Source organism: Bos indicus x Bos taurus, chromosome 9 (assembly GCF_003369695.1).
Source record: "Bos indicus x Bos taurus breed Angus x Brahman F1 hybrid chromosome 9, Bos_hybrid_MaternalHap_v2.0, whole genome shotgun sequence".
NCBI classification, from domain to species: Eukaryota; Metazoa; Chordata; class Mammalia; order Artiodactyla; family Bovidae; genus Bos; species Bos indicus x Bos taurus.
In genome coordinates this window covers 64157216-64173111 of record NC_040084.1, presented here as the reverse complement: position 1 = coordinate 64173111, position 15896 = coordinate 64157216, and the positions used below count along the sequence as shown (strand labels likewise).

The 15896-nt window shown below is 40.0% G+C and overlaps 1 pseudogene; it reads left to right on the top strand.

Moving 5' to 3' along the window:
* Positions 1-482: 482 nt before the first annotated feature.
* LOC113898944 lies at positions 483-805 on the top strand (annotated as a pseudogene).
* Positions 806-15896: the final 15091 nt, after the last annotated feature.

Genomic DNA, 15896 nt, shown 5'->3' with positions numbered 1-15896 from the left:
CCAAAGATGACCCTCTTTATGAGCTACTATTCTGGGGCAAAATAAAAAGGTGAAATGTGTCCTAAGGATTCAACTTTTAAATTATTCCAGTTTGAACAGTTTCTTTTTTATTTTTTTTACTTTATTATAGTGCCAAGAGGAGATCATTTTATTCAGGTAAACTGGAATCTCCTAACCAGTCATAATCACAAATATAAAACTGCTGAAAAATGAACGCCAAACATTCTCAGGACCCACGTTTTAGGATTACTTTCAAGGAACAGAATTTTCAGAATCATGTGAAAGCCAGGAAACCTTGAGCAAAGAGTTTACTAATGGCACCTCTTCCTTGGCTACATTAAAAACAAAAAAAAAAAAAAGAAGAAGAAGAAGAAGAGGAAGGAGGACCAAAGAACATAAAAGGGAAAAACAAAAGCAAAAGACCTGTGAACATGCCAGGTGCAGACTGAGGAAGGTTTGAGTGCAGTTAAAGCAGAAGCGTGGTGCTTGCTTTGGCAGCATATATACAAAAATTGGAACAATACAGAGAAGATCTGACTCATTTGAAAAGACCATGATGCTGGGAAAGATTGAAGGCGGGCAGAGAAGGGGATGACAGAGGATGAGATGGTTGGATGGCATCGCCAACTCAATGGACATGAGTTTGAGTAAACTCCAGGAATTGGTGAGGGACAGGGAGGCTTGGTGTGATGCAGTCCATGGGGTCACAGAGAGTTGGACACGACTGAGTGACTGAACTGAACAGAGATCAGCAAGGCCCCTTCCCAAAGATGACATACAAATTCATGAAGCATTCCATATTTTTAAAACAGACTTATGGTTACCAAGGACAAAGGCAGGGGAGGAGAAAGAATAAAGTATGAGGTTAGGATTAACATATACACACTACTATATATAAAGTAGATAACCAACAAGGACCTACTGTATAGCACAGAGAACTATAATCAATATAGTGTAATAATCTATAAGGAAAAGAATCTGAAATATATATACATACACACACACATACATATATATTCACACACGTATGTATGTATAAATGAATCACTGTGCTGTACACCTGAAACTAATACAACATTGTATCAATAAATCAACTATACTTCAGTAAAAATAAAATAAAAGTATTTTTAAAAAGCAGAAGTGTGGAATGATCCTCAGCAACCATGAGGACCTTGGGAAGTGCTTAAAAATAGAAGTGGTGGCCATGAATAAGAAATGCGGTCACAGTTGCTATGGGGGAAAAAACAGCAAATATTCCACTGAATAGACTCAGACACTTTAACAGGCGGATTTCTACCTTATGGGAACTTTCTCTGTTTCCTTCTGACTGTACCAAACCCAGGATTGCCCATTTAACAAAAAGTTGTTCAACCACCCATTAGTCTATGAGAGATCGCAATACGTATTTTGCGAGGCAAAGAAGTAGAAGGTTCTGTCCTTGTTCTCAAAGTGATTACAACTGGTGACTGGGTTGATAAAACTCAGAAAGAAAAAATTCAGCTTCCCTGATGACTCAGCAGTAAAGAATCTGCCTGCTGTTGCAGAAGATGTGGGTTTGATCCCTGGGTCAGAAAGATCCCCTGGGGAAGGAAATAGCAACCCACTCTAGTATTCTTGCCTGCAGAATCCTATGGACAGATGAACCTAGCGAATCCAAGGGTGTGACACAACTTAGTGACTAAACCACCACCACCAAGAACAAAGGAGCACCTCCAAGCAATCCCAGGCTGCTGGGTTCCAGACTGAACACAGCTTGGAATGGAAGGGAGGAGTCAGTAGCTCACAGAGACTTTTTCCAACCTGGGATAAGACTGGCTGCTCCTTATTTACCATTTACCTTCTCTGAACTTCCATCTCTGTACAATGAGAAAGCTAGGGTGTCATGAGAATTTTATAAAGTTGATAGCCCAGAGTAAGAACTGAGTAAAAACCTACTTTTATCATTATTAGCAGTAGCAGCAGCATCAATATAATTATTAAGTAATATCTCCTAAAAGAAGAATTTCCCAAAAGGTAGGACAGTGTTTTGTAAGTCCCACCCTGGGAATGAAATGCACTTGCTTACTGTTATCAATAGTATTTAATAAAACTGACTACTTCATGAATTAAACAGTTGTTTATTCCTTGTTGGGCATCCCTGATGGCTCAGTTGGTAAAGAATCTGCCTGCAATGCAAGAGACCCTGGTTCAATTCCTGGGACAGGAAGATCCACTGGAGAAAGGATAGGCTACCCACTCCAGGATTCTTGGGCTTCCCTTGGGGCTCAGCTGGTAAAGAATCTGCCTGCAATGTGGGAGACCTGGGTTCGATCCCTGGGTTGGGAAGATCCCCTGGAGAAGGGAAAGGCTACCCACTCCAGTATTCTGGCCTGGAGAGTTCCATAGACTACATTCACGGGGTCGAAAAGATCCAGACATGACTGAGAGACCTTGTTTTTTTTGTTGTTGTTTGCTTGTTTGTTTGCTTTTATTACTTGTTTTCAGGCTACAGTGACCATAGATAATGTCCTTTGAGATGCTGAAATCGAGTTCCCAACAAGGTCAACACTACTCAAGGTTGGCAGATGCACAAGCAGATACTTGGAGCCATGCGTTTATAATTAGTGTCCACCAGTACTCTTGCAGGAAAATCCCATGGATGGAGGAGCCTGGAAGGCTGCAGTCCATGGGGTCACTAAGAGTCGGACACAACAGCGACTTCACTTTCACTTTTCATTTTCATGCTTTGGAGAAGGAAATGGCAACCCACTCCAGTGTTCTTGCCTGGAGAATCCCAGGGATGGGGGAGTCTGGTGGGCTGCCATCTATGGGGTCACACAGAGTCGGACACGACTGAAGTGACTTAGCAGCAGCAGCAGCAGCAGTGGATGATAGGAAGCAGACTGATGACAAAAGCAATGTGCTCAGATCAAAGTCACCCAAGGAGGGAAGGACTGAATTACAGAGGCCCCACACAACTCCCAAGACAGGCCCCAAGCTCGATGATTGCAACACAGCCTGATTTTTCATTGACTGCAGAAGCCTTTGGGTGGAAAGCCCATTGCCCATGGAGCTATGCTGCTTGCAGGAGGAAATTTTCTCTAATTCTTCCACCCGGAGAAGGCACCATCCCGTAGGCTTTACCAAGAAGGGAAATTGCTTCTATTAAGTCATCAGTGTGAAACTGAGTCTCCATTAAACTGAGTTCCCCTGTCGAATTCACAATTAACCTCTCTATCCAAAATGTTATTCTCTTTCTTGCCCCAACCATGTTACCCCCATGATGGAGGACTATCAAAGAAAAGGAGGAACTGAAACTGAGCAGGACCCTGAGGAGCCCTCCTGAGTACAAAAGCTCCTCTCTGTCCCTTGTTTCTTGTTTATAGGAAAAGGCTTTAATCTCCTAGACCTTCCCTGAGTTCCAAAGAGCAGACTCAGTTCAGTTCAGTTCGGTCACTCAGTCGTGTCCCACTCTTTGCAACCCCATGATCCACAGCACGCCAGGCCTCCCTGTCCATCACCAACTCCCGGAGTCCACCCAAACCCATGTCCATCGAGTTGATGATGCCATCCAACATTCTCATCCTCTGTTGTCCCCTTCTCCTCCTGCCTTCAATCTTTCCCAATATCAGGGTCTTTTCAAATGAGTCAGCTCTCTGCATCAGGTAGTCAAAATATTGGGAGTTTCAGCTTCAACATCAGTCCTTCCAATGAACACCCAGGACTGATTTCCTTTAGGATGAACTGGTTGGATCTCCTTGCAGTCCAAGGGACTCTCAAGAGTCTTCTCCAACACCACAGTTCAAAAGCATCAATTCTTTGGTGCTCAGCTTTCTTTATAGCCTTTCTATTTTCTCACATCCATACATGACTACTGGAAAAACCATAGCCTTGACTAGATAGACCTTTGTTGACAAAGAAATGTCTCTGCTTTTGAATATACTGTCTAGGTTGGTCATAACTTTCCTTCCAAGGAGTAAGCATCTTTTAATTTCATGACTGTAGTCACCATCTGGAGTGATTTTGGAACCCAAAAAAATAGTCAGCCACTTTTTCCACTGTTTCCCCATCTATTTCCCATGAAGTGATGGGACCAGATGCCATGATCTTAGTTTTCTGAATGTTGAGCTTTAAGCCAACTTTTTCACTCTCCTCTTTCACTTTCATCAAGAGGCTCTTTGGTTGCTCTTCACTTTCTGCCATAAGGATGGTATCATCTGCATATCTGAGGTTATTGATATTTCTTCCGGCAATCCTGATTCCAGCTTATGTTTCCTCCAGCCCAGTGTTTCTCATGATGTACTTTGCATATAAGTTAAAAGCAGTTAATAATTAGGAAAGTGAGGAAATGTAAAAACAAAGGAAATGCAAAGTCAAGAAACAATAGCTCAGTGACAAAACAGAGTCTGAGTTCCTCCTCAAGGCATATATAACAATCTGATACATATCTTTGAGCTATTTTGCAGGAACTAAGACCCTCAGCCAGGAGGAAGATGGTGACTACATGCTGACGACAAGAATGTAGACTCCAGACTGGGTGGGACCAGAAGTGTGATGCTTAAAATGCCCCCAAAACACCACCCTGTTATCTCAACACCAACCAATCAGAAGAAAGTCATGCTCTCTGCAGCCCTCATCGCAAATGTTGCCTTTAAAAACCCTACCCTGAAAGTCATCAGGGAGTTCAGATCTTTGGAGCACAAGCTGTCTCTTCTCTTTGTTTGGTACCCTACAAATAAACACAGAACTTTCCTTCACCATAACACAAGTCAGCAGATTGGCTTTCTGGGCATCAGGTAAGCAGATCCAAGTTCAGTTCAGTAATAAGTATTATTTTTTTTAAGTAAGAAGAAAGAATTTCAGTGATGTAGATGCTCATAAGTTGGCTAGTAAAGTATCAGTCATTTAAAGTGATAACTTTTAAATATTTAGTGTTTTAAATATGTGAATCAACTTCACTAAAATGTGGCAATAATGAACAATAAACTTCTGTGGAAACGTCAATAAAAAAAATCTCATTCCTCTGCCATGAGAAGGCAGTTTCTTTTAATTAGCACAAAACTAGGAGCCACTTACGTATGATGAGCAAGAACTCTGAAGTTCAGAGGAGAAGGGTAGGATCCCAGAGGGGCTGGGGGGCCAGGAAGGCATTACAAAAGAGCCAGGGAGACGGCAGGAAGCAGCTCCTGAGGGAGCACGTGTGTCTTGGCTGGAAAGGTCTTGGCAGTGCCTTCCACACAGGGTAATCCTTGGTCTTCACAGGAAGCTGAAGAGTCACAATCCTCAGGGTGACAACCTGAAAGTCCTCATTATAAAAGACCTGCCTTAGCAGAGCATCCATACCCAGAGCTGGCCCCCTTCCCTGATTTATCATGGGCAGCCTTGGATCAAGGCACAGAAACGTGGCTTTAGCTGTGATTCCTCATGGTCAGGAAATACATGTCTCCAGCTCCAAAAATAGCCTGCTTGCCTCTCTTCACTGAACAGAAAATCCCTCTTTTCTCAGAGACTCAGGCTGGCCCCACAAGCTGTCCTCATATCTCCATTTGCAGGCTCAAAAACCTCTTCTCAAACTCTTTCCCCAAAGAGAAATGCCAGAAACATCCACATCATACTGTAAAGGACAGTTTGCCAAAAAGAATAGTTTTATCCACCCCTCCTTAAGTGGGCTTTCAAATGTTGTTTTTTCTCTTTCTGCTGTGTATGAATGGATCACATCCTCAGGAAATACAACCCGTTGAATAAATCAGCATACTGAAATAGCTTAAGAAATAAAGCTAGCTTGGTTGACTCATTGGATGGAGGCAGCTTTAACCAAACACTTGAAACCCTGAAAATAGGCATCTTCTGATATTGATTCAAGGTGGGTTTTACATTGAAGCTCAGGTATTTGTCCAAGTGAAAGGGCAAGTGGACTTAATATAGAGCCCTTAATTAGTGACATTTACCTGAAAAAATGAAGAGAGCCAAAGCAATCTGGGAATCCAGCTTTAGGAGTAGCATGGCTAAAATTCCTTTTAAAAGAACAATAGTAGGGAGCTACCAAGGAGAGGTTGTATGTAGTTCTGAGCATCCTTTATCAAAGTTGGGGGGGAAATTAAAGAGATTTAGAACTCTGCATCCAAAGATAAATATATATATATATATATATATATATATATATATATATGTTATATAATTATTTTATGGTCACACAATTTGCCCCTGTGTTTCAGCCTTGATGGAATAATTGGGCATTACTGGGAAGGTGAGTCAAACTGGGGACAGTTCAGGAAATTGGGTGAGGCCCATCCGCCCTATGCAAATAAATAATACTCCCAGACATGGGCAAGATTTTCATTTACCTTCTAAAATTAAAATGTACTCTTAGACCTAAAAAAGAGAGGCAGTGGAGTCTTAGTCTCATCTGAGAGAGATGACTTAAACCAAGTTACTTTCCCTGTCTTTTGTTTGTCACAGCCAAAAGACACCTGGCTGAGTGAAGGGGGTCACAGGTACCAGAATACAGGTGAGTGCTCCCTGGCGCCCCCTAATTGATGGAAGGGAATCACAAGTGTCAGTACTTAACGGCACAAAAAACACACCAAATCACAAGAGAAAATTTCATTTCTTTTCTTAGCTAGAACAATACATCCCTCCAAACCACAATCCCTCAAATTTCATTCCAGTAAATATCCTTTCAGTCCAGTTCAAGCTGTGGCTAGGAATTCAAAATAAATAGTGCTGATTTTGAAAGCCACAAAACTTTGCACACAAGAATAAAGTCAGTTGTTATTGTCAGGAGAAAAACTACATACATCTTTGGTTCAGAAGGTAAAGAATATGCCTGCAATGCAGGAGACCTGGATTGGATCCCTAGATCAGGAAGATCCCCTGGAGAAGGGAATGGCAACCCACTCCAGTATTCTTGCCTGGAAAATCTCATGGACAGAGGAGTTTGGCAGGCTAAAGCCCATAGGATCACATAGAGTTGGTTATGAGTGATCTAGTAACACTTTTAGGGGAAAGGTGGGGCTGAAAGTCAAGTGGAACAAAATGGAAAACTTTCTCTTTCAAAGTGAAAGTTGCTCAGTCATGTCTTTGTGACCCCATGCACTGTAGCCTGCCAGGCTCCTCTGTCCATGGAATTTTCCAGGTCAAATACTGGAATGGGTAGCCATTCCCTTCCAGGGAATCTTCCCAACCCAGGGATCAAACACATGTCTCCCACATTGCAGATGGATTCTTCACTGTCTGAGCCATCAGGGAAGAACAGGTAGGTTGGTCTTAATAAGTTAATGCCTAATCAGTTCAGTTCAGTTGCTCAATCATGTCTGACATTTTGCGACCCCATAGACTGCAGCACACCAGGGTTCCCTGTCCATCACCAACTCCCAGAGCTTGCTCAAATTCATATCCATTGAGTCAGTAATGCCATCCAACCATCTCATCCTCTGTTGTCCCCTTTTCCTCCTGCTTTCAATCTTTCCCAGCATCAAGGTCTTTTCCAATAAGTCAGTTCTTCACATCAGGTGGTCAGAGTATTGGAGTTTCAGCTTCAACATCAGTTCTTCCAATGAATATTCAGGACTATTTGCTTTAGGATGGACTGGTTGGATCTCCTTGCAGTCCAAGGAACTCTCAAGAGTCTTCTCCAATACCACAGTTCAAAAGTATCAATTCTTCGGGGCTCAGCTTTGTTTATAGTCCAACTCTCACATCCACACATGACTACTGGAAAAACAATAGCTTTGACTAGACGGCCCTTTGTTGGCCAAGTAATGTCTCTGCTTTTTACTATCCCAAGTTGGTCATAGCTTTTCTTCCGAGGAGCAAGCATCTTTTTTGATTTCATGGCTGCAGTCACCATCTGCAGTGATTCTGGAGCCCCCAAAAAATAAAGTCTGTCTCTGTTTCCATTGTTTCCCCATCTATTTGCCATGAAGCAATGGGGCTGGATGCCATGATCTTCATTTTTTGAATGTTGAGTTTTAAGCCAGCTTTTTCACTCTCCTCTTTCACTTTCATCAAGAGGATCTTTAGTTCTTCACTTTCTGCCATAAAGGTGGTGTCATCTGCATATCTGAGGTTATTGATATTTCTACAGGCAATCTTGATTCCAGCTTGTGTTTCATCCAGCCTGGCATTTCACATGATGTACTCTGCATATAAGTTAAATAAGCAGGTGACAATATACAGCCTTGACATACTCCTTTCCCAATTTGGAAACAATTTGTTGTTCCATGTCCAGTCCTAACTATTGCTTCTTGACCTGCAGACAGATTTCTCAGGCGGCAGGTAAGGTGGCATGGTATCCCCATCTCTTTAAGAATTTTCTGTAGTTTGTTGTGATCAACAGTCAAAGGCTTTGGCATGGTCAATACAGCAGAAGTAGATGTTTTTCTGGAATTCTCTTGTTTTTTCTGTGATTCAATCTCTGGCTCTTCTGCCCTTTCTAAATCCAGCTTGAATGCCTGGAAATTCACATACTGTTGAATCCTTGCTTGGAGAATTTTGAGCATTACTTTGCTAGCATGTGAAATGAGTACAGTTGTGTGGTAGTTTGAATATTCTTTGGCATTGCCTTTCTTTGGGACTGGAATGAAAATTGACCTTTTCCAGTCTTGTGATCACTGCTGAATTTTCCAAATTTCCTGGCATATTGAGTGCAGCACTTTCACAACATTATCTTTTAGTACTTGAAGTAACTCAACTATTTGAGGAATAGGTGAGTTAATGGAGGAATTCCATCACCTCCACTAGCTTTGTTCATAGTGATGCTTCCTAAGGCCCACTTGACTTCTCACTCCAGGATGTCTGGCTCTAGGTGAGTAATCACACCATCATGGTTATCTGGGTCGTGAAGATCTCTTTTGTATAGTTCTTCTGTGTATTCTTGCCACCTCTTCTTGATATCTTATACTTCTGCTAGGTCCGTACTGTTTCTGTCCTTTATTGTGCCTATCTTTGCATGAAATGTTCCCTTGGTAGCTCTAATCTTCTTGAAGAGATCTCTAGTCTTTCTAATTCTATTGTTTTCCTCTTTTGATCTATTTAATATAGACATGTCTTAGAGTAACTAAGTAGAATATTTTCATTGTACCTAGGTTTAATATAAGTTAAATATTATATCTGTTACAAGTTTATGAACAAGGAAATCACCTCGAGTGAAGAAACTTCTAAAAAAATGTAAATGAGATATGAGCTTTTATATAAACTCTATTAAGAATAATTATTCTTTAGAAATATCTGTCTAAAATAGTCTCTCCAGATTGGTGTAACTTAAATTTCTAAGGGTTGTGCCAAGTGTGCTAAGTGTTGGAAGTCTATTGAATAGTTAGGTCATTTCCAAATAAAATAAGATTTTGAAATATTTACTACTAAACATTAATTTCCTTTTACAGAGAAACTAAAGAGATTTGGCACTATAAATGAATAATGTTTGGTGTCATCCTAAAATGGTCTAAGAAAGCAAGGGTTTTAGAAATTATCACTGGTATTTATGCTCACCAATCTATAAAATGCTAATATAAAAGTTAGTTCTTGGTTGCTAAAGGAAAGTAGGAAGTTTGTTTTTAGTAAAAAAAAAAAAAAAAAGGTATGAAAAAATACTAAAAAGAGTTACGTACAATCAGGATTATCTTTTCTTTTCTTTTCTTTTTTTTTTTTACAATTAGTTAGATAAATGGATTTTGTTAGAAATGACACAACCATAAGAAAACTGGTTAGAGTCAACTAGGTCCAAGATGGCGGAGCTGACTTTCACTAGACCTTGAGCCTTGGTATTTAGGCATATTGTGACATATCGACAAGCTAAAATGATACACCCATCAACATTGACTAAATCTGACCAAATGTTCTAAACCCTTTTAACTGATCTTTTCGATAAAACTTCCTAAATAGAATTCTTTTGAAGTTCTTTTGACCTCCAGCTAACTTTGGGGTGCTTCAGAGGGCCCCTGAAACATCCCCAAAAGAGAGATTAAACTGTGTTTATTTGGTTGGTTAAATTACATGAAAAAGATTATTATCAAATGAGTAATAAATCCACTGATGTTATAATGTATGATAAAATTACTAATACAGATATCCTAGAAATTACATGGAGTTCTTAACATTCTGATACGTCTTGGTATTCTAATGGATAACCTGAGGACTTCACAAAAGTTAACAAAAGGACTGAATGAACCAACAAATATGCTTATAACTTTTATGGTTTCTATCTGAAAACTTACGGGTTTGATTCTTATGTTTTCAGGGAGTAGGGAAAACCTTCCTCTCAAACTAATTATGACAATAAGGTTAAAGCATTTGCCTGGATGGAGAAGGAAATGGCAACCCACTCCAGTACTCTTGCCTGGAGAACCCCGTGGAGGGAGGAGCCTGATAGGCTACAGTCCATGGGGTTGCAAAGAGTCGGACACGACTGAGCGACTTCACTTTTTTTCACTTTTTTTTGCATTGACCACTTAGGAAGACTTTCTTATCTTTCGTTGCTATTCTTTGGAACTTGGCATTCAAATGGGTATATCTTTCCTTTTCTCCTTTGCCTTTAGCTTCTCTTCTTTTCTCAGCTATTTCTAAGGCCTCCTCAGACAACCATTTCCCTTTTTGTATTTCTTTGTCTTGGGAATGGTCTTATCATGAACAGAGATCATTCTGTCATTTTTGATATTGCATCCAAATACTGCATTTCAGACTCCTTTGTTGACTATGATGGCTACTCCATTTCTTCTAAGGGATTTCTGCCCACAGTAGTAGATATTATGGTCATCTGAGTTAAATTCACCCATTCCAGTCCATCTTAGTTCACTGATTCCTAGAATGCCGATGTTCACTCTTGCCATCTCCTGTTTGACCACTTCCAATTTGCCTTGATTCATGGACCTTACATTCCAGATTTCTATGCAATATTGTTCTTTACAGCATAGAACCTTGCTTCTATCATCAGTCCCATCCACAACTGGGTGTTGTTTTTGCTGTGGCTCCATCCCTTCATTTTTTCTAGAGTTCTTTCTCCACTGATCTCCAGTAGCATATTGGGTACCTACTGACCTGGGGGGTTCATCTTTCAGTGTCCTATCTTTTGCCTTTTCATAGTGTTCATGGGGTTCTCGAGGCAAGAATACTGAAGTGGTTTTCCATTCCCTTCTCCAATGGACCACGTTCTGTCAGACCTCTCCATGACCCTCTCCATGATGGGTGGCCCCACATGGCATGGCTTAGTTTCATTGAGTTAGACAAGGCTGTGGTCCATGTGATCAGATTGGCTAGTTGTCTGTGATTGTGGTTTCAGTCTGTCTGCCCTCCGATGTCTTCTCTCAGTGCCTACCATCTTACTTGGGTTTCTCTTACCTTGAACGTGGGGTATCTCTTCACGGCTGCTCCAGCAAAGTGCAGCCACTACTCCTTACCTTGGATGTGGTGTAGCTCCTCTTGGCCGCCACCCCTGAGCTTGGACGTGGGGTAGCTCCTCTCTGCCACGCCATTGCAGCTGCCATGCTTGTGCACCATCATTTTGCTTCTCTGAAATTTCTAATGTTTCTGTGCTTCTAACTGTCAGTGATATAAAAGCTATAAAATTCAACTTCTTAACATGATAGGGGGAAATGTCAGTGACCTGGCCTCTGCTTGCAAGCTGCTCTCATCTTGCACCATTCCTGGTGTCATATTTTACCCTCAGAACCACTTAGGAGTTTGCTGCTCCCCCCGCATCATGATGTGCTCACCTCCATGCCTCTACTCACATGTTCCCCTCCACATCTGTCCCTATTCTTTTCATCTCTCTCAGATCTACTTATCCTTTGAGAATCTACTCAGCTCTTACACCTATCAATTCTCCCTCTCACCCCAGGCCTCATCGGTTTGGGAAAGTGCTCCAGGTCTTGGAACAAGGTCTAGGGGAACTTGAATAACTGGGCCAGTCGTAAGGGCAGGAATTCAGTTGTGAGAAATCAGGTAGCCTTAATCACTGAAGAGAGGTGGAGCCCCAGGGCAAAGGGTCAAAGAGATTCCAGCAGCAGGGTTGGTTTCATTTTCATGGTTAATATTTATTGAGCACTTACACGACATACTCTTTACAAAATGTTTTACATACATCAATCAACTTAATCTTTACAATGAGGCTGTAAAGCAGGGACTACTATTGTTCTTGTTTAATTGATGAGGAAGTTGAGCCATAGAGAAGTTTTTCAGTATCTGGTTTCACAACCTCTCCAAGGTCCCTCAACAAGCAGGTGGTGAACGCACTGCCTGGCTCCAAGTCTAAGCACCTAGCCAAGCCTGCATAGCTTCCCGAACAATGATTTACAGACATTAAGCTGCTCATAATTTGGACATGACAGCACCTAGATTCATCAGGTCAGCCAAGAGGTGAACTTCTCTTTATCTCATAAAACTGAAAATTTCTTTGCTCTGAGATCCAAACTCATTAAGCAACTTTTTAATTAATGTTAATACCAAAAGTCACCAGAACTAGTGGGAGGCCTGGATCACAAATATAAATATTCATGTAAAAAAAATTCACACTATTGTAAATAGATAAAGTGACTTTCTGACTTATAGATAAACCTTGTACCTGATCAGATTGACTCTGCTCAAGACAAAGTCTGAGTGTAATGACATTCACTCAGATAGACCATATTCTGAGCCATAAAACATACCTTAACAATATAAAAGAATAAAAATTGTATAATACCTATTCTCAAACCACAATGAAATTAAACCAGAAATTAATAATAGAAAGGTAGCTGGATAATCACCAAATACTTGAAGATTAAATGATATACTTCTAAATAAATCATAGGCCAAAAAAGAAATCTCAAGACAATTTTAAAATATTTTGAACAAAATAAAAATGAAAAACAAGTTATCAGAATTTATGGGAGTTTGTGAAAGCAGTGCTTAGAAGGAAATTTATAGCATTGAATGTATTTATTAGAAAAGAAGGAAGATTCAAAATAAGTTATCTAAGCTGACACCTTAAGAAACTAGAAAAAGAAGCAAAACTTAAACCCAAAGTAAATATACATAAATAAATAATTTAAAAAGCAGAGGTTGGGGAGACTTCCTTGGTGGTCCAGGGGTCAAGACTCTGAACTCCCAATACAGGGGGCCTGAGTTCGATCTCTGGTCAGGGAACTAGATCCCACATGCCACAAATAAAGAGTTCACATGCTACAGCTAAAAATCCTGCATGTCAGCACAGACAGAAGGTCTCACTTGCTGCAACTAAGACCTGGCACAGCCAAATAAATAAAAATAAATGCAAGAAAGAAAGAAAGAAACAACTAAATAGCCATAAAAACATGTGAAGGAAACTTAAAGCATGTCACTAAGTAAAGAAGTCAATCTGAAAAGCTGACATACTATTTGGTTCTAACTATATGACATTCTGGAAAAGGCAAAACTAAGGAGACGGTAAAACAATAACAGCAAGGTTCCTTTTCATCCCGGAATTTTCTTTCCTCCAAAGTGTGGTTTGGTGTTAATATGTTCATTCCAGCCTCCTTTTTATTTAGATTTGCATGGTATATCTTTTCCCATCCTTTAACTTTTAGGCCACCTATAATATGAATGTGAGAGTTGGACTATAAAGAAAGCTGACCGCTGAAGAACTGATGCTTTTGAACTGTGGTGTTGGAGAAGACTCTTGAGAGTCCCTTGGACTGCAAGGAGATCCAACCAGTCCATTCTGAAGGAGATCAGTACTGGGTGTTCATTGGAGGGACTGATGTTGAAGCTGCAACTCCAATACTTCAGCCACCTGATGCAGAGAGCTGACTCATTTGAAAAGACCCCGATGCTGGGAAAGATTGAGGGCAGGAAGAGAAGGGGACAACAGAGGATGAGATGGTTGGATGGCATCACGGACACAATGGACATGGGTTTGGGTGGACTCTGGGAGTTGGTGATGGACAGGGAGGCCTGGTGTGCTGCGGTTCATGGGGTCGCAAAGAGTCAGACACAACTGAGCGACTGAACTGAACTGAAATAGCATTGTATTTGAAGTATTTTGTTTACATACAGCATACAGTTTAGACATGCTTTTATAATATATTCTAACAATCTCTGTTTATTAATTGGTATATTGAAAGTATTTACACTGAGTGAAACTAATGATATGTTTGGATTTGTTTACCATTGTATTACTGTTTTCTTTTTGTTCTCTTCTCATTTCTCTCTTTCCCTTTCTTGCCTTTTTTTGGGGGGGGGGGACATTATTTGAGCACTTTTTATTATTATATTTTATTGCTATATTGCTATTTATAGCAATAAATATTACTCTACTTAATCTATTTTATTACTCTATTCTACACTATTATGATTTTTAATGGTATCTCTCTATATAGTTCTTTAGTGAGTGGTTGCTGTAAGGATTACAAAATATATACTTTTTTACAATCTACTTAGACTCAATATTTTGAAACTTCTATTGGAAACTTTAACATCATAAAGTTCCCCTTACCCTGCCCTTCTTTTTGCTATAGGTATTATCATAAATATCACATATACTAAAAACTTCATCAGACCATGTTATACTTTTGCTTTCAACTATAAAATGTATTATAAAAAACCCAAGAGAAGAATAGTTTATTATATCTATCCAAATATTCAACAATTCTCTTCCTCTTTTTCACTCTTGATATTCCTTGCTTCCTTATGGTATCATTTCCCTTCCGTCTGTAGAATTTAGTAATTCTTTAAAGCATCTGGAATGCCTTTATTTTACTTTCATCCCTGAAAGATATTTTTGCTATACACAAATTTCAGGCTGACAATTTTTTTCTTTCAGCACAGAAAACTGTACTACTTCTTTTTGATATCTATGATTTCTGATGAAAGAATCATTGTCATCAAATCACTGTTTCTCAGGGAGGGATAAATCAGGTATAGGGATGAACACATACACACTACCATTTATATATATATATATATATATATATATATATATATATAACAGATATGAATGACAAACCACTTCAGTATTCTTGCTTTGAAAACCCCATGAACACTATGAAAAGGCAAAATGATAGGATACTGAAAGAGGAACTCCCCACATCAGTAGGTGCCTAATATGCTACTGGAGATCAGTGGAGAAAGAACTCCAGAAAGAATGAAGGGATGGAGCCAAAGCAAAAACAATACCCAGCTGTGGATGTAGCAGCTTGTAGAAGCAAGGTCCAATGCTGTAAAGAGCAATATTGCACAGGAACCTGGAATGATAGGGCCATGAATCAAGGTAAATTGCAAGTAGTCAAACAGGAGATGGCAAGAATGAAGGTTGACATTCTAGGAATCAGCTAATTAACTGGACTGGAATGGGTGAATTTAACTCAGATGACCATTATATCTACTACTGTGGGCAGGAATCCCTTAGAAGAAATGGAGTAGCCAACATGGTCAACAAAAGAGTCTGAAATGCAGTACTTGGATGCAATCTCAAAAAGGACAGAATGATCTCTGTTCATTTCCAAGGCAAACCATTCAATATTACAGTAATCCAAGTCTATGCCCCAACCAGTAATGCTGAAGAAGCTGAAGTTGAACGGTTCTATGAAGACCTTTTAGAACTAACACCCAAAAAAGATGTCCTTTTCATTATAGGGGACTGGAATGCAAAAGTAGGAAGTCAAGAAACGCCTTGGGTAACAGGCAAATTTGGCTTTCAGATATGTAATGAAGCAGGGCAAAGGCTAAGAGAGTTTTGCCAAGAGAATGCACTGGTCATAGCAAACACCCTCTTCCAACAACACAAGAGAAGACTCTACACATGGACATCACCAGATGGTCAACACCGAAATCAGATTGATTATATTCTTTGCAGCCAAAGATGGAGAAGCTCTATACAGTCAGCAAAAACAAGACCAGGAGCTGACTGTGGCTCAGATCATGAGCTCCTTATTGCCAAATTCAGACTTAAATTGAAGAAAGTGGGG